The sequence below is a fragment of the Meles meles genome, chromosome 6 (assembly GCF_922984935.1).
Source record: "Meles meles chromosome 6, mMelMel3.1 paternal haplotype, whole genome shotgun sequence".
In the NCBI taxonomy this organism is placed as follows: domain Eukaryota; kingdom Metazoa; phylum Chordata; class Mammalia; order Carnivora; family Mustelidae; genus Meles; species Meles meles.
The window spans coordinates 152,749,665-152,777,003 of record NC_060071.1 but is presented as its reverse complement, the minus strand read 5'-3'; the positions used below and the strand labels follow the sequence as shown (position 1 = coordinate 152,777,003).

The window sequence follows — 27,339 nt, the reverse complement described above, 5'->3', positions numbered from 1 at the left end:
TTTCTTCTTTGAAAGTTTGGTAGAATTCCCCAGGGAATCCGTCAGGTCCTGGGCTCTTGTTTTTTGGGAGGTTTTTGATCACTGCTTCAATCTCGTTACTAGATATCGGTCTATTCAGGTTTTCAATTTCTTCCTGGTTCAATTTTGGGAGTTTGTAGTTTTCCAGGAATGCATCCATTTCATCTCGGTTGCTTAGCTTATTGACATATAACTGTTGGTAATAATTTCTGATGATTGTTTCTATTTCCTTGGTGTTAGTTGTGATCTCTCCCTTTTCATTCATCATTTTATTAATTTGGGCTTTCTCTCTTTTCTTTTGGATTAGTGTGGACAATGGTTTATCGATCTTATTGATTCTTTCAAAAAACCAGCTTCTAGCTTCATTGATACGTTCTACTGTATCTCTGGTTTTTACCTCATTGATCTCTGCTCTAATCTTGATTATTTCCCTGCTAGCGTGTGGAGTTGGTTTGATTTGTTGTTGATTCTCCAGTTCTTTAAGGTGTAGAGACAGCTGGTGTATTCTGGATTTTTCAATGTTTTTGAGGGAGGCTTGGATGGCTATGTATTTCTCCCTTAGAACCGCCTTTGCTGTATCCCATAGGTTTTGGACCAAAGTGTCTTCATTCTCATTGGTTTCCATGAATTGTTTAAGTTCATCTTTGATCTCCTGGTTGATCCAAGCCTTCTTAAGCAAGGTGGTCTTTAGCTTCCAGGTGTTTGAGTTCCTTCCAAAATTTTACTTGTGATTGAGTTCCAGTTTCAAAGCATTGTGATCTGAGAATATGCAGGGAATAATGTCAGTCTTTTGGTATCAGTTGAGTCCTGTTTTGTGACCCAGTATGTGGGCTATTCTGGAGAAGGTTCCATGTGCTCTTGAGAAGAATGAGTATTCTGTTGTTTTCGGGTGGAACGTTCTGTATATGTCTATGAGGTCCATCTGGTCCAATGTTTCATTCAATGCTCTTGTTTCTTTATTAATTTTCTGCTTCGATGATCTGTCTATTTCTGAGAGAGGCGTATTAAGGTCTCCTACTATTATTGTATTCATATCAATATGACTCTTTATCTTGATTAATAGTTTTCTTATATAATTGGGTGCTCCCATATTGGGGGCATAGATATTCACGATTTTTAGGTCATCTTGGTGGATAGTCCCTTTAAGAATTATGTAGTGTCCTTCTGTATCTCTGACTAGAGTGTTTAGTTTAAAATCTATTTTATCTGATACGTGAATCGCTACCCTGGCTTTCTTTTGAGGCCCATTGGCATGAACGATGCTTCTCCATCCCTTCACTTTCTGTCTGGGTGTATCCTTAGGTTCAAAATGGGTTTCCTGTAGACAACATATGGATCGGTCCTGTCGTTTTATCCAATCGGCAACCCTGTGTCGTTTTATGGGCACATTTAGGCCATTCACATTGAGAGTGATTATTGAGAGATAGGTTTTTATTGACATCGTGTTGCTTTTGAAGTCTTTCTGTCTGTAGATTGTTTCTCTATTTCTGTTCAATGGTATTCTTAGGAATTTTTTCTCTTTTATAGGAACCCCCTTAATATTTCCTGCAGTGTCGGCTTGGTGGTTGCATAGTCTTTTAAGCCTTGCCGGTCTAGGAAACTCTTTATCTCTCCATCCATTTTAAATCTCAGTCTTGCTGGATAGAGTATTCTTGGTTGCATGTTCTTCTCATTTAGTACTCTGAATATATTTTGCCACCCCTTCCTGGCTTGCCAGGTCTCTGTGGAAAGGTCTGACGTTATTCTAATGGGATTTCCTCTGTATGTAAGGAGCTTCTTTTCCTAGCTGCTTTTAAGAGGGTCTGTCGTGAAACATAATCCCTCATTTTAACTATAAGGTGTCATGAGGACTTTCGAGAATCTAAAATCTTGGGAGGAAATCTCTCTGCCTCTAGTACATGAACTTTGTTTCCATTCGTGAGATTGGGAAAATTTTCATAGACAACTTCTTCCACTATATCTTCTAGACTTCTTTCTTTTTCCTCATTTTCAGGGATTCCAATAATTCTGACATTGGAACGTTTCATGGCATCATGTATTTCCCTGATTCTGTTTTCGTGGCTTCTGAGCTGTTTGTTCCAGGCTTCCTCCTGATCCTTTCTCTCTATCTGTTTGTCCTCCAGATCACTAATTCTATCTTCTGTCTCAGTTACCCTAGCTTTTAGAGAATTTAGATTCGATTGGAACTCATTCAGAGTATTTTGACTATCATCCCTGGTGGCTTTCAGTTCTGCCCTAACATTGTGAATATCATCCCTGGTGGCTTTAAGTTTTGCCCTAATCAATTCTGTTTGGTCATCCATGGCTTTCTCCAACCTAGCTATTGCCTGGATAATTGTTAGTCTGAATTCCTTTTCCTGACATATTATCTATGTCGATAGCCATTAGCTCTGTTGCAGAAGGTCCATCCTCTGTATTTTTCTTCTGTTGGGTATTCCTCCTCCTAGTCATTTTGGTAAGAGATGACTGAACAGATGCAGCTCGACTTATCGATTGTGGTGCAATCAAGGTGCACCCTGGAACGCTTCTGTGCAATCAGGGCTCCCCACCCAAATGAGAGAAAAAAGAAAAGAAAACGAAATAGAGAAGAAAGAAAAAAAAAAGGAAATGATAAAAGGAAAAAAAGGAGAGAGAGAGATAGGAAAAAAAGGGAAGATAAAAGAGAAGGCTCAGCCCAAATGGGCCACAAGGTAAGATTTGTGAAGTATACAAACAAAAAGACAAACAAAAAGACTGATAAAAGTATGTGACAAGAGAAGAAATATATGTATAAGCAAAAAAAAAAAAAAGGGAAGAACCTCATCAGAAAGAACCCCAAGTATAAGATTTATATATTGTCAGGACAAACACAATTTCACAGAAACACTGACAGAAGGACAAATTGCGAGAGTGTTTATAAATTCTCAGTGTGGGTGAGGAAGTTTATTTTGATTCTTCCTGAATGTATCTTGATGTTTTTGTTAAGGGACTCAACTTTCCTAAGTTACAGGGGGATTAGAAACTGGTTTGCCTATAGGGGTAGCATTGATTGGGGAAAGGGGATTACCTTGAAGTTTAACTCTATATGTATAGTAGAAAATAAAAATTAAAAAAGAATAAACTAGACTAAGCTAAGTTAAAATTTAAAAAGAATTAAAAAAATAGAAAAGCAAAAGAAAAACACGGGTGTATGTATCAAAAATTTCAGGTTAGAAGATTATTAAAGAATTTGATGTACTGGACATCTCAGTGTGATGGTAAATAGGTTAAAAATTATCTGTATGTATAAAAAAAAGAACCAGAATATTGGTAAAGAGTTAAAAATAAAAGTTATATTTATGAAGTAGTTGTGGTTGTTCTCTTGTAGTCTTTTTTTTTTTTTTCTTCCTTCCCGGTTGGTTTTCTGGGGGAGGGGCCTGCCACGTGGTTTTTCAGACAATGATGTTCCCTGTGTTAGGTCCTCCCTCTCCCCTCAAGGGAGTGGGCTCTGAGGAAACCGTTTTTTTCAGGCTTTTGTTCTCTGGGGGTTTTTATGTTCTTTCATCTGCTTTCTCTCGCCTTGACAGCTTTTGATGGTTTTTGGAGTTTTAGAGGAGAGCAAACTGCACCCCGACCTCCCTCTCAGAGAGAAGCCTCAGAATGTTCTCAAGAGCTGCTGGAAGAGTCAGTTGTGAGTCACTGTCCCTGGGGATGCAGGAGCTCCTCGTTGTACCCAAGACCAGGGCATTGGTGGCTGTCTAGGCAGCTCCAGACTGCCAGAGAGGTTCAGAGCAGAGATCGCACACTGAGATTTTCCCGCTGTCCTGGGCTGGGAATGTCTGGCTTTTCTGGATGCTAGAGCTCCAGGCTAGCACCTAAGAGGACCTCTCCCAAGGGAGGGCGTGGGACGCACGTGTTTCAGGATTGCCAGGATTGCTGTCTGGTCAGGTTCCCAGCCCCTCACAGGAGCCAGACCCCACTGGTTCTCGTGCCCGCTGGCGGGTCAGGTGCACTGGCGGCTCAGTGATGGAGACCTGGTTTCTCCGCCGCACTCTCTCTGGCTCAGTGCCAGGGGAGGCTGTCCTGGGTCCAGGGACTTAGGTCCCTGACCCTAACCGCCCAGGTTCCCACTATTTCCCCCCCGTGATCCTTTGCTCTTTGTTTTTTGAGTGCTTTCAACCAGATTCCAAGTTAATGCTGGTCCCCAGACGCAGGGCACTCTCGTATTGGGGTATTACTTTCCAATTGGTCACCTCTGGTGGCTCCCTCCCCCTTTTGTTTATCTTCTGATATCAATCCGATGCTCTCAGTCTGCTTTACCTGCCACTGGCATCTTCTGCTCCTGTAGAGATCCAGACATGTATAATTCTGATCTCAGGCTGATTTCATGGGTGGTCGGAGTTCTTTGGTAGGTAATCAGCTCACTTTAGGGTACAGGTTGAAATGGTGCCTCCTCCTACTTCCACGCCATCTTGACTCCTCCCCAATATGTGTACTCTTATTTGAACAACTCTGTTTTTAAGTCTTTTTAAACTAGAATTATGTACACTTACTTTTTTTGTAAATATAGTCTTCATTTTTGGCTTACATTCACTATATTCAATTTTATTTTTCCATAATATAAATTTTTCTTTCATTTAAATTTTAGGATTTAGTATCTTCTAACACACAGAACAAAATGCACTCAGTACCAACTGGATCACACTGTTTTTTTCCACCCAGGAGATTATATTCCCACTTCCATACCCACATTTTTGTTTGTTTGGTTCTGACCTCTTCAGATTTTTCTAGTGTGTATTTCACTTCAGTTTGGGTCAATATTTGTGGTTTTGTTCACTCATTCATCCATTCTTCCCTGGGCAAAATGACTAGAGAGAGGAATTCAAAACAGAAGAAAGACCCAGAGGTAAAAGTCTCTGCCACAGATGTAATCTATATGGATACACTTAAATGTCAGAGCTGAGTTCAGGATATTAACTACAAAGTTACTAGCTAGGCTTGAAAAAAGCATAACACCACTAGAGAATCTCTTAGTGCAGGAATGAGATTTAATCAGGCTGTAATTTAAAATGCTCTGAGAGACGGTCTAAATTAGATGCTCTAGCAGCTATGGTAAATGAGGAAGGGGAGAGAGTAATTCATATAGAACACAAGTTGGTGGAAAGGGAGTAAGGCAAGGAGAAGACAGAAAAACTACTAATAATGGACCATGAGGAGAGGCTTCTACATATCTGTGATATTATAAAATGAAACAATATCAGAATTATTGGAGTGTCCAAGGGAGAATAAAGACAGAGAGGGCAAGAAGGTATACTTGAGCAAATCATAGATGATAATATCCCTCATCTGGGAAAGAAACAGGCATTCATGACCAAGAGGTAGAGAGGTCCTGTCCTAAAATCCATGAAAATAGATCAACACCCTGACATGTAAGAGTGAAGCTTGCAAATTTCAAAGACAAGGAGAAAATCCTGAATACAGTTGGAAACAAGAGTTCTTAACCTACAGAGGTAGGAATACTGTACTGTCATCAGAGCTACCCACAGAAACCTGGTGGGTCAGAAAGGGCTGGCATGATGTATTTGGCCTACTAAATGAAAAAAAAAAAACATGCATCCAAGAATCCTTTATCTAGCAAGGCTGTCATTCAGAATGAATGGACAGACAAAGAGCATCCAGGACACACAGAAACTGAAAGAATATGTGATCACCAAGCCAGTCCTGTAAGATATATTTGGGGGAATCCTATAGGTGAAGAGACACCCCAAGAGTAACCTAGACTGGTAAGAAACAGAGACAATCTCAGAAACAAGGACTTTACAGGTAATAAAATGCCACTGAATTCATATTTTAAATAGTTATTCTGAATATAAATGAACTAAATTCTTCAATCAAAAGATACAGAATATCAGATTGGATTTTAAATAAAGCAAAACACATCCTTATGGTGTCTACAAGAGACTCATTTTGGACCTAAGAACACACCCATACTAAATGTGAGAGGATGGAAGAACATTTATTATTCTAATGCACATCAGAAGTAACCTGGAGTATCAATCCTCATAACTATAAATTAGATTTTAAACCAAAGACTGTAGTAAGAGTTGTAAACAGATGCTATATCATACTTAATAAGATTTCCCAAAAGAAGATTTACAATTGTAAACAAATGGATAAGGAAGATGTGGTCCATATACACAATGGAGTATTATGCCTCCATCAGAAAGGATGAATACCCAACTTTTGTAGCAACATGGACGGGACTGGAAGAGATTATGCTGAGCGAAATAAGTCAAGCAGAGAGAGTCAAGTATCATATGGTCTCACTTATTTGTGGAGCATAACAAAGAACATGGAGGACATGGGGAGATGGAGAGGAGAGGGAATTGAGGGAAACTGGAAGGGGAGATGAACCATGAGAGACTATGGACTCTGAAAAACAACCAGAGTGTTTTGAAGTGGCGGGGGGGGGGGGTGGGAGGTTGAGGAACCAGGTGGTGGGTAATAGGGAGGGCACGTACTGCATGGAGCACTGGGTGTGATGCCAATACAATGAACACTGTTATGCTGTAAATAAACAAAAAAATGAAAAAAAAATCTTGAACGTTAAAAAAAAAAGCTCACTTTAGGGAACTGGTTGAAACAGCATCTCCTACTTCTCTGCCATCTTGCCCCCCTCTTCCAATTTACACTTTCAATAATATCTGTACCAAAATACCATCAACAGTTTTCACAGTACTGGAACAAACAATCCTATAATTTGTTGGAGCTGGAAAAGACAGCAAATCACCAGGAAAACAAACTGGGGGTTGCTGGGGAGAGGTGAGGTTGGGAGAGGGGGAGAGGGGTTATGGACATTGGGGAGGGTATGTGCTATGGTGACTGCTGTGAAGTGTGTAAACCTGATGATTCACAGACCTGTACCCCTGGGGATAAAAATACATTATATGTTTATAAAAAAAATTAAATAAATAAATAAATTAAAAAAAGGAAATGTTGAAAAAGAAAACTAAAGCTGGTGTCATCACAATGCCTGATTTCAAGCTATACTACTAAGCCATAGTCATCAAGAGAGTATGGTACTGGCACAAAACATAGATCAATGGAACAGAATAGAGAACCCAGAAATGGACCCTCAATTCTGTGGTCAAGTACTCTTTGGCAAATCACAGAAGAACATCCAATGGAAAAAAGACAGTCTTTTCTATAACTTGTTCCTGGAAAATGGGACAACCACATGCAGAAGAATGAAACTGGACCATTCTCTTACACTACACACAAACATAAACTCCAAATGGATAAAGGACCTCAATGTGCAACAGAATTCCATCAAAATGCTAGAGAACACAGGCAGTAACCTCTTCAACACTGGGCCACAGCAACTTCTTTCATGCCACCTAAGGCAAGGGAAGCAAAAACAAAAATTAACTTTTGGGACTTCATCAAGATAAAAAGCTTTTGCACAACAAAGTATACATCAACAAAACTGAGATACAGTCCACAGAATGTGAGAAAATATTTGACATTAGAGAAAAAGGGCTGCTATCCAAGACCTATAAAGAACTTATCAAATAATAATAATAATAATAATAATAATAATAATTCAGTCAAGAAATGGGCAGAAAACAAGAATAGACACTTCTCCAAAGAAGACTTATAAATGTCCAACAGACACAAGAGAAAATGTCCAACAACACTAGCTATAAGGGAAATATGAGACAACACCATAATGAGATACCTCCTTACACTTGTTAGAATGACAAAATCAACAGGAGAGGAAACAACAAATGTTGGCAAGGATGTGGAGGAAGGGGAACCTTCTCACACTGTTGGTGGGAATGCAAGCTGGTATAGCCACTCTGGAATGGAGTTTCCTCTAGTAGTTAAAAATAGACCTACCCTGGGCGCCTGGTTGGTTCAGTGGGTTAAAGCCTCTGTCTTCAGCTCAGGTCGTGATCCCAGGGTCCTGGGATCGAGCCCCACATCTGGCTCTTTGTTCAGCAGGGAACCTGCTTCCCCCACTCTCTCTGCCTGCCTCTCTGCCTATTTGTCATCTCTGTCTGTCAAATAAATAAAATAAAATCTTAAAAAAATTAGACCTACCCTACAACCCAGCAATTGCACTCCTAGACACTTACCCCATAGTACATATGTAGTGAAAAGAAGGGGCGCATGCACCCCAATGTTCATGGCAGCAATGTCTACAATAGCCAAACTGTGTCAGGAGCTCAGATGTCCTTCAACAGATGAATGGATAAAGAAGATGCTGTTCACATATACAACAGAATATTGCTCAGACTCCAGAAAGGATAATTTGCATCAACATGGGTTGAACTGGAGGGTGTTATTCTAAGTGAAAGGAGTCAGGCAGAGAAACAAAATTATTACATGGTTTCACTCATATGTGGAATATAAGGAATAGTGCAAAGGACAATAATGGAAGGGAGGGAAAACTGAATGGGAAAAAAAAATCAGAGAGGGAGACTGTTAGGATCCGTTATCAAAGGACAAGACTGAGACAAAGTAAAAATTATGCAAAGCTTTGTTCTATGCCAAGTATTAGAAGACAGACTGACCGACCAGGGCCACCTCTGAAGAGAGTGGCCACCCCCAATTTACAGGCTCACGAATCGACTGACCAGTCAGGGCCACCCCTAAAGAGAGTGACCCCTCCCAGTCTCACAGACTAACTTTTATAGAGCAAATGCCTGGCCACACATAGCTGACCAATGAGACTGCAACATTGCATAGTCATGTTAGGCCACACGCAGGTGGCCAGTTGAATTACAATCTACCCTATAGTAGCTGTTTGAACTAACCTATTACTCTGGTCAGAATTGGAGCTTAAGTTTGGCGCCCAAAAAGTGGGGTTTACATTTTTTGGTGGTTAGAGAGATAGTATGTGTGCTTCTTACTGATTGGATGTCTCCATCTGGCCTGACTTGTCCTTGTATTCTGGGCTCTTTATTTAGGAGCTGGCTGACCATATTTTACTGGTTTCCCATACTTGCTTCTACGTAATTTCCTCTGGACAAGGGGGACAAGGTCAGTTTAAGTGTTACCACACAAACAACAAAATGGCTTTTTAACCAAGATAGAGTCTCTCTGGCTAAGTAGGCCCTTACAGAGACAATCTATGAGAGACTCGGGACACCAGATGACATGTTGAGTCTTCAGAAGGGAGGGAGATGTGGAGATGGGGTAAGAGGGTGATGGATATTAAGGAGGGCACATGATCTAATGGGCAGTGGGCATTAATGCTACTAATTAATTATTGAACACTACATCAAAAACTAATGATTAAAAAAAAACAACCTAATGATGTACTGTATGTTATATAATTGAACATAATAAAAAAGGACTAATACCTAAAATCTACAAAGAACTTACTGAACTCAACACCCAAAAATCAATTCATCTGGCCAAGACATGAGAAGAACACAAGAACAAACATTTCTCCAATGAAGACATACAAATGGCCAACAGACACACACACACACACAAAATGCTCCACATCACTCAGCATCAGGGAAATACAAATCAAAACCACAATATGATATGACTTCACATGTGAGAATGGCTAAGGTGACAAGACAGGAAATAACAAATATTGGCAAGGATTCAGAAAAAGGGGAACCCTCTTGCAGTGTTGGTGGGAATTAAACCTGGTGGAGCCACTCCTGAAACAATATGTCTGTGCACATCCCGGAACTTGGGACACCCTGGAAAGTACGACCATGGGATGACAGGTAGTGGAATCAGCAGAATCTGCAGGGGAGGAAGAATCTGGCTACTTGGGTCCCTCAGGACCCTCTGACAACAGGGCCCAGCCCCAGATGGAGGTGCAGAGAGAGCCTGGGAAGTGACAGGATCCTGTAGGGCTCTGCAGTGTCTGTCACTGTGAACAAATCCATGCTTAGGGCTCCTCTGTTTTCCTGCCTCTGAGTCACAATTTCCCTTATAACCTCACGCTCTGGGGAAATGGTTCAGGTACCCCTGAGCCTTCATTGATTCAGTCATTGCAAGATGCAAAATAACACAAATGATCTTATTTACGTCCTCTCCATTTAAAGATGTGATCCTGCTTATGATGTGATTTAGGTTTCAAAGGCATATTCCATGGGCTGTTATAGGTGAAGATCTGCTCCAGAGCTTACACAAAATTATACAACAAATATCTACAAGGAGGCATCAACACCCTAAGTGGAAGCTGAATTTATCCATAAAAACATAACACATACCCTTAATTGGGTGTCTACCCAAAGATGACACCAAAATATTCTTTCATCATGAAAATATGGTTTCAAAAACATTAACAATTTGAGCATTCCATTTTTTGTGCCCATAATGATACGATTCCTCTCTAGTGTCTTATAAAATAATATAAAATTATCTAAGTATCCATCTGGCATCTATCTGTTCTATGGTCACCTGATCTCTATTTGAAGTCTATTAACCTAACTCAGCACTTATTTTCTTGCCACAAGACTTTAAGGAATATGAACATAACCTCCACAATTTCTTATTAGACCTCTAATGTTTAGATCCTAATAATCTCTGGGTCATTAACACCATTTCTTTCATGGTAGTATTTGTATGTCATTAACTCCGACTGGAGTTAGTGACCATCTCTGTGCTGTATAAGACAAAAGTTACCCACTTTTCTTTAAAGCAAGATTCTCCTCCTAGGGATGACAGTTCCCTGTGTCAGGTGGGTTTCTCAGGACAAGGGAGGCACCTTCCAAGCCTAGGAACTGTAACTTGAGATCACAGAGTAGGTGCCTTGTGTTATTATCCATGCACCTGAGGACAAAGATACCACTTACATGTTTTGCAGACATCTTGGCAGACAAAGCCCATCAGCAGAGACCATTAGGATCGAAGGTCTCCAAAAGCACCCAGGCTGTACAGGTAATTGTTCATTTGGAAAGCTGTAGCTACAAAGTGTGGATCCCATTAAGTATCCCTTTGAAAAATAGCTTAGTAAAATACATTTTGATTCACTCATGTATTCAACATTTATTCTTATGCTCAGAAAGTGAGGGCATCTATTGACCTGCTTCCAACACAGCCCATAGACCAAGGCTCACATGTCGCATACCAGCATGCCTTGTGAGTTCAACAAGTAGATAACCACAGGTGGTCCTGGAAGGTCCAGAGGAGCCTAACTCTGTCCCTGTAGACTTACAAGGACAGGCTCTCTCCCATACATGCAAAAATCTCCTCTACATCTAGGGTAAAATCCACTCTCATGCATGGGAGCTCACAGCTCTCTCTTGAGACAAGGTGAGGTCTCTGGGGAATGCAGAGCTATGATCTATGGGAATATGAGTTTCTAGGCACTTCTCTGTGTCTGGTGACAGCTCCCCAAGGAGATGGTCCAGATATCAGAAATGGGACCATTGGGATGGTTTTGAGTGTCGTGAGTGACTGGGCCTTGTGCCCAGGTGTACTATCCCAGGTGCTATTTCAGGAATCAGGCTCATGACTGGTGAGGGGCTCACAGAACCTGAACCTCACCATCACCATCTCTGGATTCTCCATTTCATGCAGCCATTTCTGGTGGAATTGAATCCACCAACCCCAAGTGACTGGCTGCAGTGAATTGGTTTATAAATCATAGGTAAAGCACACATGACAGCCCATCCAACAAAAGCCACATGTCCATCTCCAGATTCACCTCCAAGAACGACTTCTTGCAGCTGACTGATCTCAGTGCCACCAAGGTCCTGACCCTGTATTACTGGTAGAGACAGAGTGAGTGCATGTCAGTGTGAACCCAGAGCCAAACCTCCCTGCAGGGACACAGGAAAGGCTGGGCTGCAGGAACAGGATGGACACCAGGCGGCGATCTGGTCACCAGGGGGCGCTTGGGTCACTAGGGGGCACTCAGTTCAAAGGGTTCAAAGGGTGCTCAGCCCAACAAAAAAAAGGATGGGTTTACATCCATTTCATCTAGGTTGCTTAACGTATTGGCATATAACTGTTGGTAAAAATTTCTGATGATTGTTTCTATTTCCTTGGTGTTAGTTGTGATCTCTCCCTTTTCATTCATCATTTTATTAATTTGGGCTTTCTCTCTTTTCTTTTGGATTAGTGTGGCCAATGGTTTATCGATCTTATTGATTCTTTCAAAAAACCAGCTTCTAGTTTCATTGATACGTTCTACTGTATCTCTCGTTTCTACATCATTGATCTCTGCTCTAATCTTGATTATTTCCCTTCTTGCATGTGGAGTTGGTTTGATTTGTTGTTGATTCTCCAGTTCTTTAAGGTGTAGAGACAGCTGGTGTATTCTGGATTTTTCAATGTTTTTGAGGGAGGCTTGGATGGCTATGTATTTCCCCCTTAGAACTGCCTTTGCTGTATCCCATAGGTTTTGGACCGAGGTGTCTTCAATCTCATTGGTTTCCATGAATTGTTTAAGTTCGTCTTTGATCTCCTGGTTGATCCAAGCATTCTTAAGCAAGGTGGTCTTTAGCTTCCAGGTGTTGGAGTTCCTTCTGAACTTTTCCTTGTGATTGAGTTGCAGTTTCAAAGCATTGTGATCTGAGAATATGCAGGGAATAATGTCAGTCTTTTGGTATCAGTTGAGTCCTGTTTTATGACCCAGTATGTGGGCTATTCGGGAGAAGGTTCCATGTGCTCTTGAGAAGAATGAGTATTCTGTTGTTTTCGGGTGGAACGTTCTGTATATGTCAATGAGGTCCATCTGGTCCAATGTTTCATTCAATGCTCTTGTTTCTTTATTAATTTTCTGCTTCGATGATCTGTCTATTTCTGAGAGAGGCGTATTAAGGTCTCCTACTATTATTGTATTCATATCAATATGACTCTTTATCTTGATTAATAGTTTTCTTACGTAATTGGGTGCTCCCATATTGGGGGCAGAGATATTCACAATTGTTAGATCATCTTGGCGGATAGTCCCTTTAAGAATTATGTAGTGTCCTTCTGTATCTCTGACTACAGTCTTTAGTTTAAAATCTAATTTATCTGATATGAGAATTGCTACTCCAGCTTTCTTTTGAGGCCCATTGGCATGAAAGATGCTTCTCCATCCCTTCACTTTAAGTCTGGGTATAGTCTTAGGTTCAAAATGGGTCTCTTGTAGACAACATATGGATGATTCCTGGAAAACTACAAACTCCCAAAATTGAACCAGGAAGAAATTCACAACCTGAATAGACCAATATCTAGTAACGAGATTGAAGCAGTGATCAACAAACTCCCAAAAAACAAGAGCCCAGGACCTGACGGATTCCCTGGGGAATTCTACCAAACTTTCAAAGAAGAAATAACACCAATTCTCCTGAAGCTGTTCCAAAAAATTGAAGCAGATGGAAAACTTCCAGACTCTTTTTATGAAGCCAGCATCACCCTGATCCCCAAACCAGGCAAAGACCCTACCAAAAAGGAGAATTTCAGAAAAATATCACTGATGAATATGGATGCAAAGATTCTCAACAAGATCCTAGCAAACAGGATCCAGCAGCACATTCAAAAGATCATCTACCATGACCAGGTGGGATTCATCCCCGGGTTGCAAGGTTGGTTCAACATTCGCAAATCAATCAATGTGATAGAACAAATCAGTAAAAGAAGGGAGAAGAACCACATGGTCCTCTCAATTGATGCAGAAAAAGCATTTGACAAAATCCAGCATCCATTCCTGTTGAAAACGCTTCAAAGTATAGGGATGGAAGGAACATTCCTGAACTTCATAAAATCTATCTATGAAAGACCCACAGCAAATATCATCCTCAATGGGAAAAAGCTGGCAGCCTTCCCATTGAGATCAGGAACACGACAAGGATGCCCACTCTCACCACTCTTGTTCAACAGAGTATTAGAAATTCTAGCAACGGCAATCAGACAACAAAGAGAAATAAAAGGTATCCAAATTGGCAAGGAAGAAGTCAAACTCTCTCTCTTCGCAGATGACATGATTCTTTATATGGAAAACCCCAAAGACTCCACCCCCAAACCACTAGAACACATACAGCAATTCAGTAACGTGGCAGGACACAAAGTCAATGTACAGAAATCAGTGGCTTTCTTATACACGAACAATGAAAATACAGAAAGGGAAATTAGAGAATCGATTCCATTTACTATAGCACCAAGAACCATAAGATACCTGGGAATAAACCTAACCAAAGAGGTAAAGGACCTGTACTCGAGTAACTACAGAACACTCATGAAAGAAATTGAAGAAGACACAAAAAGATGGAAGACTGTTCCATGCTCTTGGATTGGAAGAATAATCATTGTTAAAATGTCTATACTGCCTAGAGCAATCTAAACTTTTAATGATATTCCAATCAAAATTCCACCAGCATTTTTCAAAGAGCTGGAGCAAATAATCCTAAAATTTGTATGGAATCAGAAGAGACCCCGAATTGCTAAGGAGATGTTGAAAAACAAAAAGAAAACTGGCGGCATCACGTTACCCGATTTCAAGCTTTACTAAAAAGCTGTGATCACCAAGACAGCGTGGTACTGGCATTAAAACAGACACATAGACCAGTGGAACAGAGTGTAGAGCCCAGATGTGGACCCTCAACTCTATGGTGAAATAATCTTCGACAAAACAGGAAAAAAAATATACAGTGGAAAAAGACAGTCTCTTCAATAAATGGTGCTGGGAAAACTGGAGAGCGATATGTAGGAGAATGAAACTCGACCATTCTCTTACACCGTACACAAAGATAAACTCGAAAGTGATAAAAGACCTCAACGTGAGACAGGAATCTATCAGAATCCTAGAGGAGACCATAGGCAGTAACCTCTTCGATATCAGCCACAGCAACTTCTTTCAAGATTTGTCTCCAAAGGCCAAGGAAACAAAAGCAAAAATGAACTTTTGGGACTTCATCAGGATCAAAAGCTTCTGCACAGCAAAGGAAACAGTCAACAAAACAAAAAGGCAACCCACGGAATGAGAGAAGATATTTGAAAATGACAGTACAGACAAAAGGTTGATATCCAGGATCTATAAAGAACTTCTCAAACTCAACACACACAAAACAGATAATCATATCAAAAAATGGGAAGAAGATATGAACAGAGACTTCTCCAATGAAGACATACAAATTGCTATCAGACACATGAAAAAATGTTCATCATCACTAGCCATCAGGGAGATTCAAATTGAATCCACATTGAGATACCACCTGACACCAGTTAGAATGGCCAAAATTAGCAAGACAGGAAACAACGTGTGTTGGAGAGGATATGGAGAAAGGGGAACCCTCTTCCACTGTTGGTGGGAATGCAAGTTAGTGCAGCCACTTTGGAGAACAGTGTGGAGACTCCTGAAGAAATTAAGAATAGAGCTTCCCTATGACCCTGCAATTGCACTGCTGGGTATTTACCCCAAAGATACAGATGTAGTGAAAAGAAGGGCCATCTGTACCCCAATGTTTATTGCAGCAATGGCTACGGTCGCCAAACCGTGGAAAGAACCAAGATGCCCTTCAACGGATGAATGGATAAGGAAGATGTGGTACATATACATGATGGAGTATTATGCCTCCATCAGAAAGGATGAATACCTAACTTTTGTAGCAACATGGACGGGACTGGAAGACATTATGCTGAGCAAAATAAGTCAAGCAGAGAGAATCAAGTATCATATGGTCTCACTTATTTGTGGAGCATAACAAAGAACATGGAGGACATGGGGAGATGGAGAGGAGAGGGAATTGAGGGAAACTGGAAGGGGAGATGAACCATGAGAGACTATGGACTCTGAAAATCAACCAGAGGGTTTTGAAGGGGCGGGGGTGGGGGTGGGAGGTTGAGGAACCAGGTGGTGTGTAATAGCGAGGGCACGTACTGCATGGAGCACTGGGTGTTATGCCAAAACAATGTACACTGTTATGCTGTAAATAAACAAATAAAAAAATTAAATAAAAAATAAAAAAAAGGATGTGTTTAACTACATGTGTAGAGGGTGAACTGTTATCCTTTTCACTAGAAAATTATGTACTGGACTTGGGGTCTGGATTTTTACAGGTTCAGAAATTTTATTAGTATTGGATGTTATAATCATTGAGTTTCATGGTGAAACAATTATTACACTAAAATATATTTTAGGGGCACCTGGGTGGCTCAGTGGGTTAAAGCCTCTGCCTTTGGCTCAGGTCATGATCTTAGGGTCCTGGGATTGAGCCCCACATCCAGATCTCTGCTTGGCAGGGAGCCTGTTTCCCCCACTCTCTGCCTGGCTCTCTGTTACTTGCAATCTCTAACTTGTGATCTCTGTCTCTGAAATAAATAAATAAAATATTTTAAAAAACATATTTTATATGTTCTCTAGAAATAACAGATGAAAAATATATATTCCAAATAAATAATAATGTGCAACTCTTTCCTCTTATACTTCCAGAGTTTATGAATATTTATTGATATTTTTACATACAAAGCAATTGGATTTTAATATATAACTACAAATAAATTCATAGTTTAAAAAATCCATAGGGTAGTCTATTTATTAAATATTCTAATGAAGTGTTATTATTAGATATTTAATACTATATAAAATTATTAAACACTCTAAATGTTTTAATAAAATTCTTCTATAGATAGTTAATAAGTAATAAAATTGAATAATGGACAAAGTCTCAGGTTTTGGGTTTATCCATAACTGACTTCAGTATGTACATATACCATACATAGATTAATTTTTCATTTTTCATTTCAAATGTACTCATTCATTAAACTGTTCCTTTGACAAAATCATGATTGCTCTGTGTTTTGAAAAGATGACATCATCCTGAGACTCTCATCTGCGCTTCCGCTTCTCCAAGGCTCTATGAATCGCCCCCAAGATGAACAGAAGCAGGTTTCTTCCATCAGTGTCCAAGGACCAGGGTTCTCTCCCTTCTGAGATCTGTTAATTTCTTCATCAACTCATGACTCCTCACTATCCTGACCCAGCTCTTGTCCCAAACACACAAGACACATCCTTCATAGAACTTTGATTGTTAGGCCTTTATATATGTGACACATTTTGGCAGATATGGAAAGCCACAAGAACATTCTAAAATCTCCATGCATTAATCATGGTTCTCCTGAGGAACAGAACCCATAGCTCATTGGCATACATCACTGGAGAGTCTGAGAAGTCCCATGATCTACTATCACAAGGTGGAGATCCAGGATGGCCAGGGATGAAAGTCTCATCAGATTCTCAGTGGGGTCTAGTCAGAGATCCTGGGGACCCGAAGTTGTAACTACATCCAAGGGCAGGAGGTGACCAGTGTCCCTTCTCAAGCATGCACACAGGAAGTAAACATGAGGGAATACCTCCTCCTTCAACCTTTTATTCTATTCAGAACCTAATGGATTGGATGATGCCAACATACATAGAGACCATGGATAATATCATCAATATCTCCTAGAAACAGATTCACAAAGCCCCAGAGAAACAATGTTCAGTCCACTCACCCATGTCCCAATCACTTTGACAAATTGAGTTAACCATCGATCATTATCCTCCCATAAACTGGACATCTATATTCATTGTCTTAATCACACTCATTCTGCAAACAAAAAAAATAACGCAGTCACAATTTCACCATATATGATACAAGTATCCTGCATACAACCAAAACCATGTAAAACCTTCCCCAGGAGAGGAGGTGAAGTTCTTCAGTGGTGTTTTCTCTTCTCATTGATATCCTTCAACTGAAATATTATAATGGGTAGTTAAGAATTCTTACATACAATGATATAAACCAATTGTATTTGCTGTTACATGTCAAATAAAAAGGACAGGGAACAACACAAAAACACATATATATTTATAAAAAGTAAGGAGGAAATAGGCATGATAGCTAAGGTCTTCATTTAGACCTTCATTAAGGTCATCATTCAGAAATGAATGAAAACTGGTATTTATAGCTGCTTTGATATTTTACCAATGACATATTATCTTCATTCTTAGCTACCACTAGAGCCTGTCCCAGTCCATTACTTGGCAGGATGACCATGAAGGAATTCACCTTTGCCTCAAATTTGCAAGAAGTTGCCACTGAATTAATGACGCAATCCTGTCTTCATGAGGGAATTTCTCTGGTATAAACTCAGGTGCTTCAGGGGGTGGAGAACATGATAAGACAGAAAGTTCCACCTTTAACTGGTGCCTGAATGTCACACAGAAGCAAATATGAACCATATTCAACTTTTTCTTCCCCTCTGGGGTTATTGTATGACTCTCCCCATGAGAACATATATGTAATTAGGAGAGAGAAAGCAGCATAGCAGGACTGGAAATCATGGGCATGTGGATAATACTTCATGTGACTAGCATGTGTCTTCAGGATCTCTTCAGACACCATCATTTCATCCATTGGCTGATGGAGTATTAACTGTACATGCTCCACTTTATGGCTTGGACATTCAAATAACACCCACTTCAAGATGGAGAGCTCAATGTCCATGGCAACCTAGTGATTCAGGCTTGAACATATAGTTCCTATGATCCAGGAACAGGCTTCCAGCTATTTCTCAGAAGAAGAATCATGATCTGCAAAGAATGGCGGAACTTTCTTCCAAATTTTTAGCGTCCAAGACTGTTATTTACCTATAGTTCTCGGCCACAGCTCTTAACAAATTTTGCAGCACAAACTGGACATGGAAATGGGCATGGGGTGACCATTACCACCCCTACATCCTGTATGTCCATGATGGTAGCACTAATCTTAGCAATTCTTCAAAAACTTGTATCAGCATAATGGTCTATTCTTCCAGATGGAGGTAATTGTGTACATCAGGATGTTCATCCTCACAAGATACCACTACACCTCCTCTAAGAATCACTATAATACAAAAAGACTGACAATACCATATATCAAAAAGCATGTACAGAATGTAAAACTATTATTCATTCCCAGCTGAAATTTCACCTGATGAAAGAACATGTAATTAGATCCCATGATAAGAGAGCCCGAGAAGTCCAAGACTCCATCTTTTACAAGCTGGAGGAGGTAGTGGAGTAAATCATTCTCAGTCTGTTGGACAGAGAACCAGGAGATCCCTTGGTATATTTCTCCATCCAAGAGTAGGAAAGGAAAAGAGGAGATGAGCAGTTCAGGCAATGAGATTGAAATAAAATGGTGACTCCTCCTCCTTATGCCTTTGTTATCTTCAGGTTCTCAGTGGGCTGGAGGATACTCCCCTCCACTCGGAAAGGAAATCTGTTACACGGCAGGGACCCAATGCTAATCTCACCTAGAAGCACACTCACACCTATAGAAAACCAAGGCTTCTGTGCAAGGCTATAGACTCACTCATGTCTGTGGTTCTCTGTAGTCTAGGGGGATGGGCTTATCTGTGACCTCAACGTTCTAAGGGGACCAGGAAATGTGTCTTCCTTTTTCAGTACTTCCACATTTTATTGCTTCAAAGATGGTGTGATAAGTACCTACTGCTTTATATATTAGAGGCTCAAAATGGCACTCTGCTCTTGTATTTCAGAATAGTTTAAACTTTTTCCCCTTCCTTCTCTTATCCAGTGGCACTAGGATCCCAACTACTGTTTTAATGTTGAAAGCCCATTGAATATTATTCAATTAGTATATCATTTTGCAGTAAGTGACTGTTGCCACCTGAGTTCCATGCACATAATATCACCCAATAAGTCACACAGAGATGAAAGCAGTTGTTGACAATAAGACAGCACTTCAAAAAGGAAGTTGGAAGTGTCCAAAAGGATGAGAATGGCAGGGATATTGTCACTAGCACTCAGTATCGCAGTGCAGCAGACATTGCTGCACTGTGAGTGGTTTGGCTGGATGTCAGTGTTCTTGATGCACAGGATTCTTTGGGAAATGGAAACTACTGGACCAGGAGACAGAACACAAGTCCTCCTTCACCCAGCAGGGTCAAAGGGACTGATCTAAGAAAACCTAAATTGAGGTTGAAATCCTCCATCTTGTCATTTTCTCTAAGATTCTGTCTTCTTCTCTGTGTTGAAAAAGTCAGTTATGTTCCCTCCTGAAAGTAATAGCTTTACATAGAAGAGGTCAGATAGTCTCGAGGGCTTTGTGCTTCAGAGAGATCTCTGGTGTGTGCTATGTGGTCTCTGCTGTTCTGTTTTAGCAGAACTCGCCTTCAGGCCAGTTGTCTAAAGAGCCCCTCCTTGGCTGCAGTGGGCAGTGTTTAGTCCTTAGCCAGAATGTGGGAGTTTTATGTAGGTGTGCTCTGCTGGGCTTGCTAAATGAGACCTGATACCAGTTCCTCAAAACCGAGGCCCTGAAGAATTCCCTGGTCAGGAGATGTGGAGTGTGCAGGGTGCAACCACTCTGGAAAACAGGATGTAGATTCCCCAAATACTTAAAGGTAGAATCACACTATGATCCAGCAATCACACGACTGGATATCTACTGAAAGAGCACAAAAAGATAGATCACAGAGAACCTCACACCCCTATATTAACATTAGCATTATTTACAATAGCCAAGCTATGAAAACATCCCATGTATCCACTCATTGATGAGCTGTAAAGAAGCGGCGGTATATGCAGATAGAGTGGAACGTTACTCACTCATAAAAAAGAATGAAATCTTGACATTTCCAATAACTTGGATGGAGCTGGAGAGACGTATGCTAAGTATATTACTCAGTGAAAGACAAATGCCATACAATTTCACTAATATGTTGAATTTAAGAAAAAAAATGAATGAGGAAAGGGGAGAAAAGAACGAGACAAAACAAGAAACACACTCTTAACTACAGATAACAGACTGACAGTTACCAGAGGAGTGGCAGGTGGAGGTGGGTTACGTAGGGTTGGGTCTTGTTAAATAAGCCCTATGTAAAATAACTCTAATTTAAGTAAAAACTTAAAAAATAACTGCAAACTAAAATGGTGTTCATCCTCCTGAACTTCATAGTATACCACAGAAGGATTTTTCCATTAAACAAAGCTGACATTATTCAGGGATTTACTAATTACTGCTTCTGTGAAACTGAATGGTTAACAAGCTACCAAGATCCAAATTTCTGAATTCCTATTACTATAAAGTGACTCATACTGGGAGACATAACTAATCCTTAGATTTTTAAGGTTTTATACATTGTAGGGTTAGGGAGGCCATTGCCTATTTTTAAATTTTGCTTTGACTATTCATTTGCTTTAATTTAACTTTCATATAATTGGCCTTCTGTTTATGTCCTTTTTATGTGACAGAAGACAAGAACAACACAACTGGTAAACATTAACATACTATATGTATCTCAAATCTACTCAGTTAAACCAGTTGCACCAGGAAGCTCTTGCAGAGGCGCCAATGACATCCTATGAGGGGTAAGACTAAGGTCCAGTCCTGAGGCCCTGATCATGGAAGGGCTGGTCCACACGTCAGGTGTGATGTAAGAAATGAGACTCTGTTGGATATGCTTCAGCGTGAAATCATGTGATGCATATGCTTGTCACCATTGTATTTTACACTTCAAAAATTTAAGATTCTACATATTATGGGGTGTGTTTATTTTGTAAAATAAAACAATTAAAGGCAGGCATTTTTAACAACTAACAGAAAATCTATGTTCATACATTTAGTGAGTGGTTTCCAATGTTCATAATAATTTTAATGTTTTCTGAAAAAAGAGAGAAATTATGCCTCAAATGTCATAACCATTGGGATCTAGAGTAATGAGACTTAGCTTTTTGCATTTATCCATTTGATTCCTAACTGGTTGTGGACATTACTTGACTAGAACACTCATGACTCTCTGTGTGATGCTATATGTGTTGGCATTTCCTAACTCGTCTGTGCCCACACCTCACTGGCAGCTGTCCAAACACCTTGCATCCCACATCCTGACTAAGTTGGTCATCCTGAGGTCCTGGGCCAGACTTGTTCACATCAGTGCTTCTGAATACTCAGGTAGCATGGACAAGTGTCAGCTGGCCTTTCCTTGCACCTCCCATTCCTCTGCATGGAACAATCCCAAGCCTGAGGATGCAGGTTTACGATGTGTTGTTCCCCTGGTCCTCACTGCCTGACACCATACATGTCTTCCAGGACCTGCTGTTTTTTTCTAATTTATTTTTAATTTAAATTTTATTAGTCACTACACAGTGTAATATTGGTTTCTGGAGGATAATTCACTGACTCATACTTTACATACAACACCCAGTGTTCATCAAAACCTGTGCCTTCTTTCATGCTCATCATCCACCTCCCCAATCCTCATTCATCTCCTTCCGTAAACCTGCGGTTTGTTATCTATTACTAAGAGTCACCTGTGGTTGTTTCTCTCCCTAATTTTTTTCTTTACACACTTCCCTTATGTTCATCTGTTTTCCTTCATAAATCCCACATATGAGTCATTTATTTGCAAAAGACATATCTGGTAAAGTTGAATATCCATAATCTATAAAGACTTTTACAACCTTTGACATTCAAATAATGCAGTTAAGAAATGGGCAGAAGAAAGAAATAAGCATTTATTGAAGGGAGTCATCCAGATGGCTATCACATACATGAAAAGACACTAAACATCAGTCATCTTCGGGAAAGCACACATCAAAACCATGGAAAGTTGTCCCCTCATACTTGTCAGAATGACTAAAATCCAATACCTGCTCAACACAATTCTCAGATCAATGGCAATTTCATTAGTGATTCACATCAAATATAGTTGAAAACATATAGAGACATGGTTTCTAGGACTACTCCTCCTAGGACAAGTAGTTCGCCCTCACCCTACTGAGAGAGGGGACATTTCCCATACAATAGAACCTATGAAATTATACCCTCGGGAGGGAAAGACCTCAGTGGTTTGAGGGCACCTGAGAGATCATAGAGACTTATTCAAGATTCCTGCTCACCTCTGAATACAATGAATATAGCAGGATATTGTAGCCAAGGAGCAGAGTGAGGAGCTCGAGTAAAGGAAGTAAGAATGAGGACATATCCTTTCAACAGGACAATCCGTAGTGGTTACGCTAAGAGGATGGAGTTTGCGCTTTGCTGGGTTTTCCCTGTTGCTCTTTTAAAAGGTAATTCATGGTGAGCAAGAGATGTTAAGGATGTGAGTGGATATGTGTGAAGGAAACCGTGGATTTGTGACAGTTTCCTGACCAGGATGTCTTGTGTCTGCAGGTGCCCAGTGTGAGATGCAGTTAGCAGAGTCTGGGTGAACCTGGTGAAGCCTGGAGGGGTCCCTGAGACACTCCTGTGCAGCCTTTGGATTCACCTTCAGCAGCTAGTACACGAACTGGGTCCATCAGGCTCCAGGGAAGGGGCTGCAGGGGGTCGCACATATTAGCAATGATGGAAGTAGCACATACTACACAGGCTCTGTGAAGGGCCAATTCACCATCTCCAGAGACAACAGCAAGAACACGCTGTATCTGCAGATGAACAGCCTGAGAACCGAGGACACGGTCATGTATTACTGTGCAAAGGACACAGTGAGGGGACATCAATGTGAGGCCAGGCACAAACCTCAAACTACAAGGGTATCAGAGAAACAGAGGGTGCACACTACTCACCAATTCTGTCTTTAATCCCAGGAGCAGGTGAAGAGGGCAGTTATGGCATATTTCCTGTCAGAGTCTAGGGTTTCCTCCCCATAGAGCAGTTTCCCCAAGGGAGCCTCCTTGACATTATTCTGTGCTTACATATTCACCCTCTGACTTAGAAACTTAATTGTAACAGGAAGATAAATATACTAACATGCCAAAAAAAGGGGGGGTAAGTTACATTAGTTTACTCTTGTCCTGAAATACCAGTAAATTACAAATATCTTTATGTAAGTCAACAAAACCTTCATAAGAAACTCAGTGGCACTCATTGTGGATCACAAGAACCTCCAAGAGGCCAGAATTTCACAGACACACACACACAGACACAGACACACACACACGAGTATAAAACCTCCATTGAAAAAAAAATAAAATTAAAATTAAGAAAAGAGTAGAAAACCACTGTCACCATCCTGTAAGTTCTCTGCAGCAAAGTGGTCCTAAGACAGAAACACACACCATACAGGTGCACCTCAAGAAGCAAGAAAAATATCAAATAAACAACATTACACCTAAAGCTGCTAGAGAAAGAGCAACAGCTGAATCCTAAATAAAGCAGAAGGAAAGAAATAGCAAGATTAGAGCATAAAAAGATTATATAGAAACTAAGAAACACAGAACAGATAAAAGAAACCTGGGTCTGCATATTTTTTTCCTAACTCAATTAGCCAAGGTATAGTACACCATTGACTTTTGATATAATATTCATTGCTCCATCAGTTCAGTATAAAACCCTGTGCTCATCACATCACATGATACTTTGGGGGGAAAAACACAATACACCTGAAAACCATCCACTTAAATTTACCAAAATAAAAGAGAAAGGTACCATATAAATAATAAAGGACTCTAAGTGATCCAGTGTGTCATTCAAAGCCCTTATTTCCTTGGTGCATAAACAATGAATTCTAGAGCACTAAAAAAATTTTTAAAAACGTGAAAAAAGTCTATATTCTCTTTTAATATTTACTTAGCCAACATATACTACATCATTAGTTTTTGATGTAGTGTTCAAAGATTCATTAGTTGTGTAAAACACCCAGTGCTCATCACATCACCTGCCCTCCTTAATACACAATACCCATCCCCCACCACCCTCTCTTCTGTAACCCTTGTTTGTTTCCCAGAATCCAGAGTCTCTCATGGTTTGTCTCTTTTTTTTAAAAAAAATATTTATTTATTTGACAGAGAGAAATCACAAGAGAGGCAGGCAGAGAGAGAGGAAGGGAAGCAGGCTCTCCGCTGAGCAGAGAGCCCGATGTGGGACTCGATCCCAGGACCCTGAGATCATGACCTGAGCTGAAGGCAGCGGCTTAACCCACTGAGCCACCCAGGCGCCCCATGGTTTGTCTCTTTCTCTAATTTCTTTTCTTTTCTTTAATTTTTCAGTGTTCCAAGATTCACTGCTTATGCACCACACCCACTGCTGCATGCAATACGTGTCCTCCTTAATACCCACCACAAGGTTCACTCATCCCTCCACACCCTCCACTCCAAAACCCTCATTTTTTTTCTCTAGTCCACAGTCTCTCAGGCTTCATATCCCCGTCCAATTTCCCCCAATTCACTCTTCCTTTCCCTCTCCTAATGTCCTTCATTTATTCCTTATTCTCCACAAGTAAGTGAAACCATATGATAATTGACTTTCTCTGTAGTCCTCCTCACTATTCCTTATGTTCCACATAGAAGTGAAACCATAGGATAGTTATCTTTCTCTGCTTGACTTATTCTACTTCTCTATCCTCTGGTTCCATTCAAGTCAATGAAAGGGTAGGTATTCATCCTTTCTGATGGCTGAGTAATATTCCATTGTATATATGGACCGCATCTTCTTTATCATACCATTTATATGTGGAAGAACATCTCAGCTCCTTCCACAGTTTCACTACAGTGAACATTAATCCTATGACTATTGGGGTCCATGTACCTCTTTTTTCACTACATATGTATCTTTGGGGTAAATACTCAGTAGTGCAATTGCTGAGTCATAGGGTATTTCTATTTTTAACTTTTTTTTAAAGATTTTATTTATTTATTTGACAGACAGAGATCATAGGTAGGCAGAGAGGCAGCCAGAGAGAGAGGAGGGGAAGCAGGCTCCCTGCTGAGCAGAGAGCCCTAAGCGGGGCTCAATCCCAGGACCCTGGGACCATGACCTGGGCCGAAGGCAGAGGCTTTAACCCACTGAGCAACCCAGGTGCCCCTCTATTTTTAACTTTTTGAAGAACATAGACACTGTTTTCCAAAGTGACTGTATCAACTTGCATTCCCACCAACAGCGTAAGAGGTTTCCCCTTTCTCCAAATCCTCTCCAACATTTGTTGTTCCATATCTTGTTAATTTTAGTCTTTCTAAATCATATAAGGTAATATATCATTGTGTTTTTTAATCACAAAAATTCAAACTTTATTGCATTCTTATGGTAGAACCTGTCAAGTGATTTTAACGTTTTTTTTATTTTTTATAATTTCTTTTAAGTGTACCAGAATTCATTGTTTATTTACCACACCCAGTATTCCATGCAATATGTGCCCTGTATAATACCCACCACCAGGCTCACCCAACCTCTAAACCCCCACCCCTTCAAAACGCTCAGATACATTTTCAGAGTCCATAGTCTCTCATGGTTTGTCTCCCGCTCCAATTTCCCTCAACTCCCTTCTCTCCATCTCCCCATGTCCTTCATGTTATTTGTTATGCTCCACAAATATGTGAAACCTTATGATAATTGACTCTCTCTGCCTGACTTATTTCACTCAGCATAATCTCTTCCAGTCACAACCACGGTGATACAAAAGTTGGGTATTCATCCTCTCTGATGGAGGCCATACTCCATCGTGTATATGTACCACATCTTCCCTATGCATTCTTCCGTTGAAGGTCCTCTTGGCTCTTTCCACAGTTTGGCGACCGTGGCCATTGCTGCTATGAACATTGGGGTACAGAAGGCCCTTCTTTTCACTACATCTGTATCTCTGGGGTAAATACCCAGTAGTGCAATTGCAGAGTCATAGGGAAGCCCTATTTTCAATTTCTTAAAGAATCTCCACACTGTTTTCCAAAGTGGCTGCACCAACTTGTATTCCCACCAAAGTGTAGGAGGGTTCTCCTTTCTCCATATCCTCTCCAACACACGTTGTTTACTCTCTTGTTTATTTTGAACATTCTAACTGGTGCAAGGTGGTATCTTAATGTGGTTTTAATTTGAATCTCCCTGATACTTGTGAGGATGAACATTTTTATGAGTCTGTCAGACAATTGTATGTTTCCTTTGGAGAAGTGTATTTTCATGTCTTCTGCCCATTTTTTGACATGATTATCTGTTCTTTGCGTATTCAGTTTGCTAAGTTCTTTATAGATCTTGGATATCAGCTCTTTCTCCGTAATGTATTTTGTGAATATCTTCTCCCATTCTGTGGCATCCCTCTTTGTTTTGTTGGCTGTTTTCCTTGCTGTGGAGAAGCTTTTGATCTTGATGAAGTTCCAAAAGTTCATTTTCATTCCCAGTTCCTTTGCCTTTGGAGACATGTTGGAAGAAGTTGCTGTGGCGGATGTCAAAGAGGTTACTGCCTATGTTCTCCTCTAGGAGTTTGATAGATTCCTGCCTCACGTTGAGGTCTTTTTCAATTTCAAGTTTATATGTGAATTATATAAGTGAATGTCAAGTTTCATTCATCTACACATAGCTGTCCAATTTTTGCAGGACCATTTATTGAAGAGACTGTCTTTTTTCCACTGGGTATTTTTCCTGCTTTGTTGAATATTAGTTGAGAAGAGAGTTGAGGATCCATATCTGGGCTTTCCCATATCTGGAAAAA

The 27,339-nt window shown here is 40.3% G+C and overlaps 1 pseudogene; it reads left to right on the top strand.

Moving 5' to 3' along the window:
- Window positions 1-23,134, top strand: part of LOC123943707 — a 55,783-nt pseudogene extending 32,649 nt beyond the window's left edge.
- The last annotated feature ends 4,205 nt before the right edge of the window (window positions 23,135-27,339 follow it).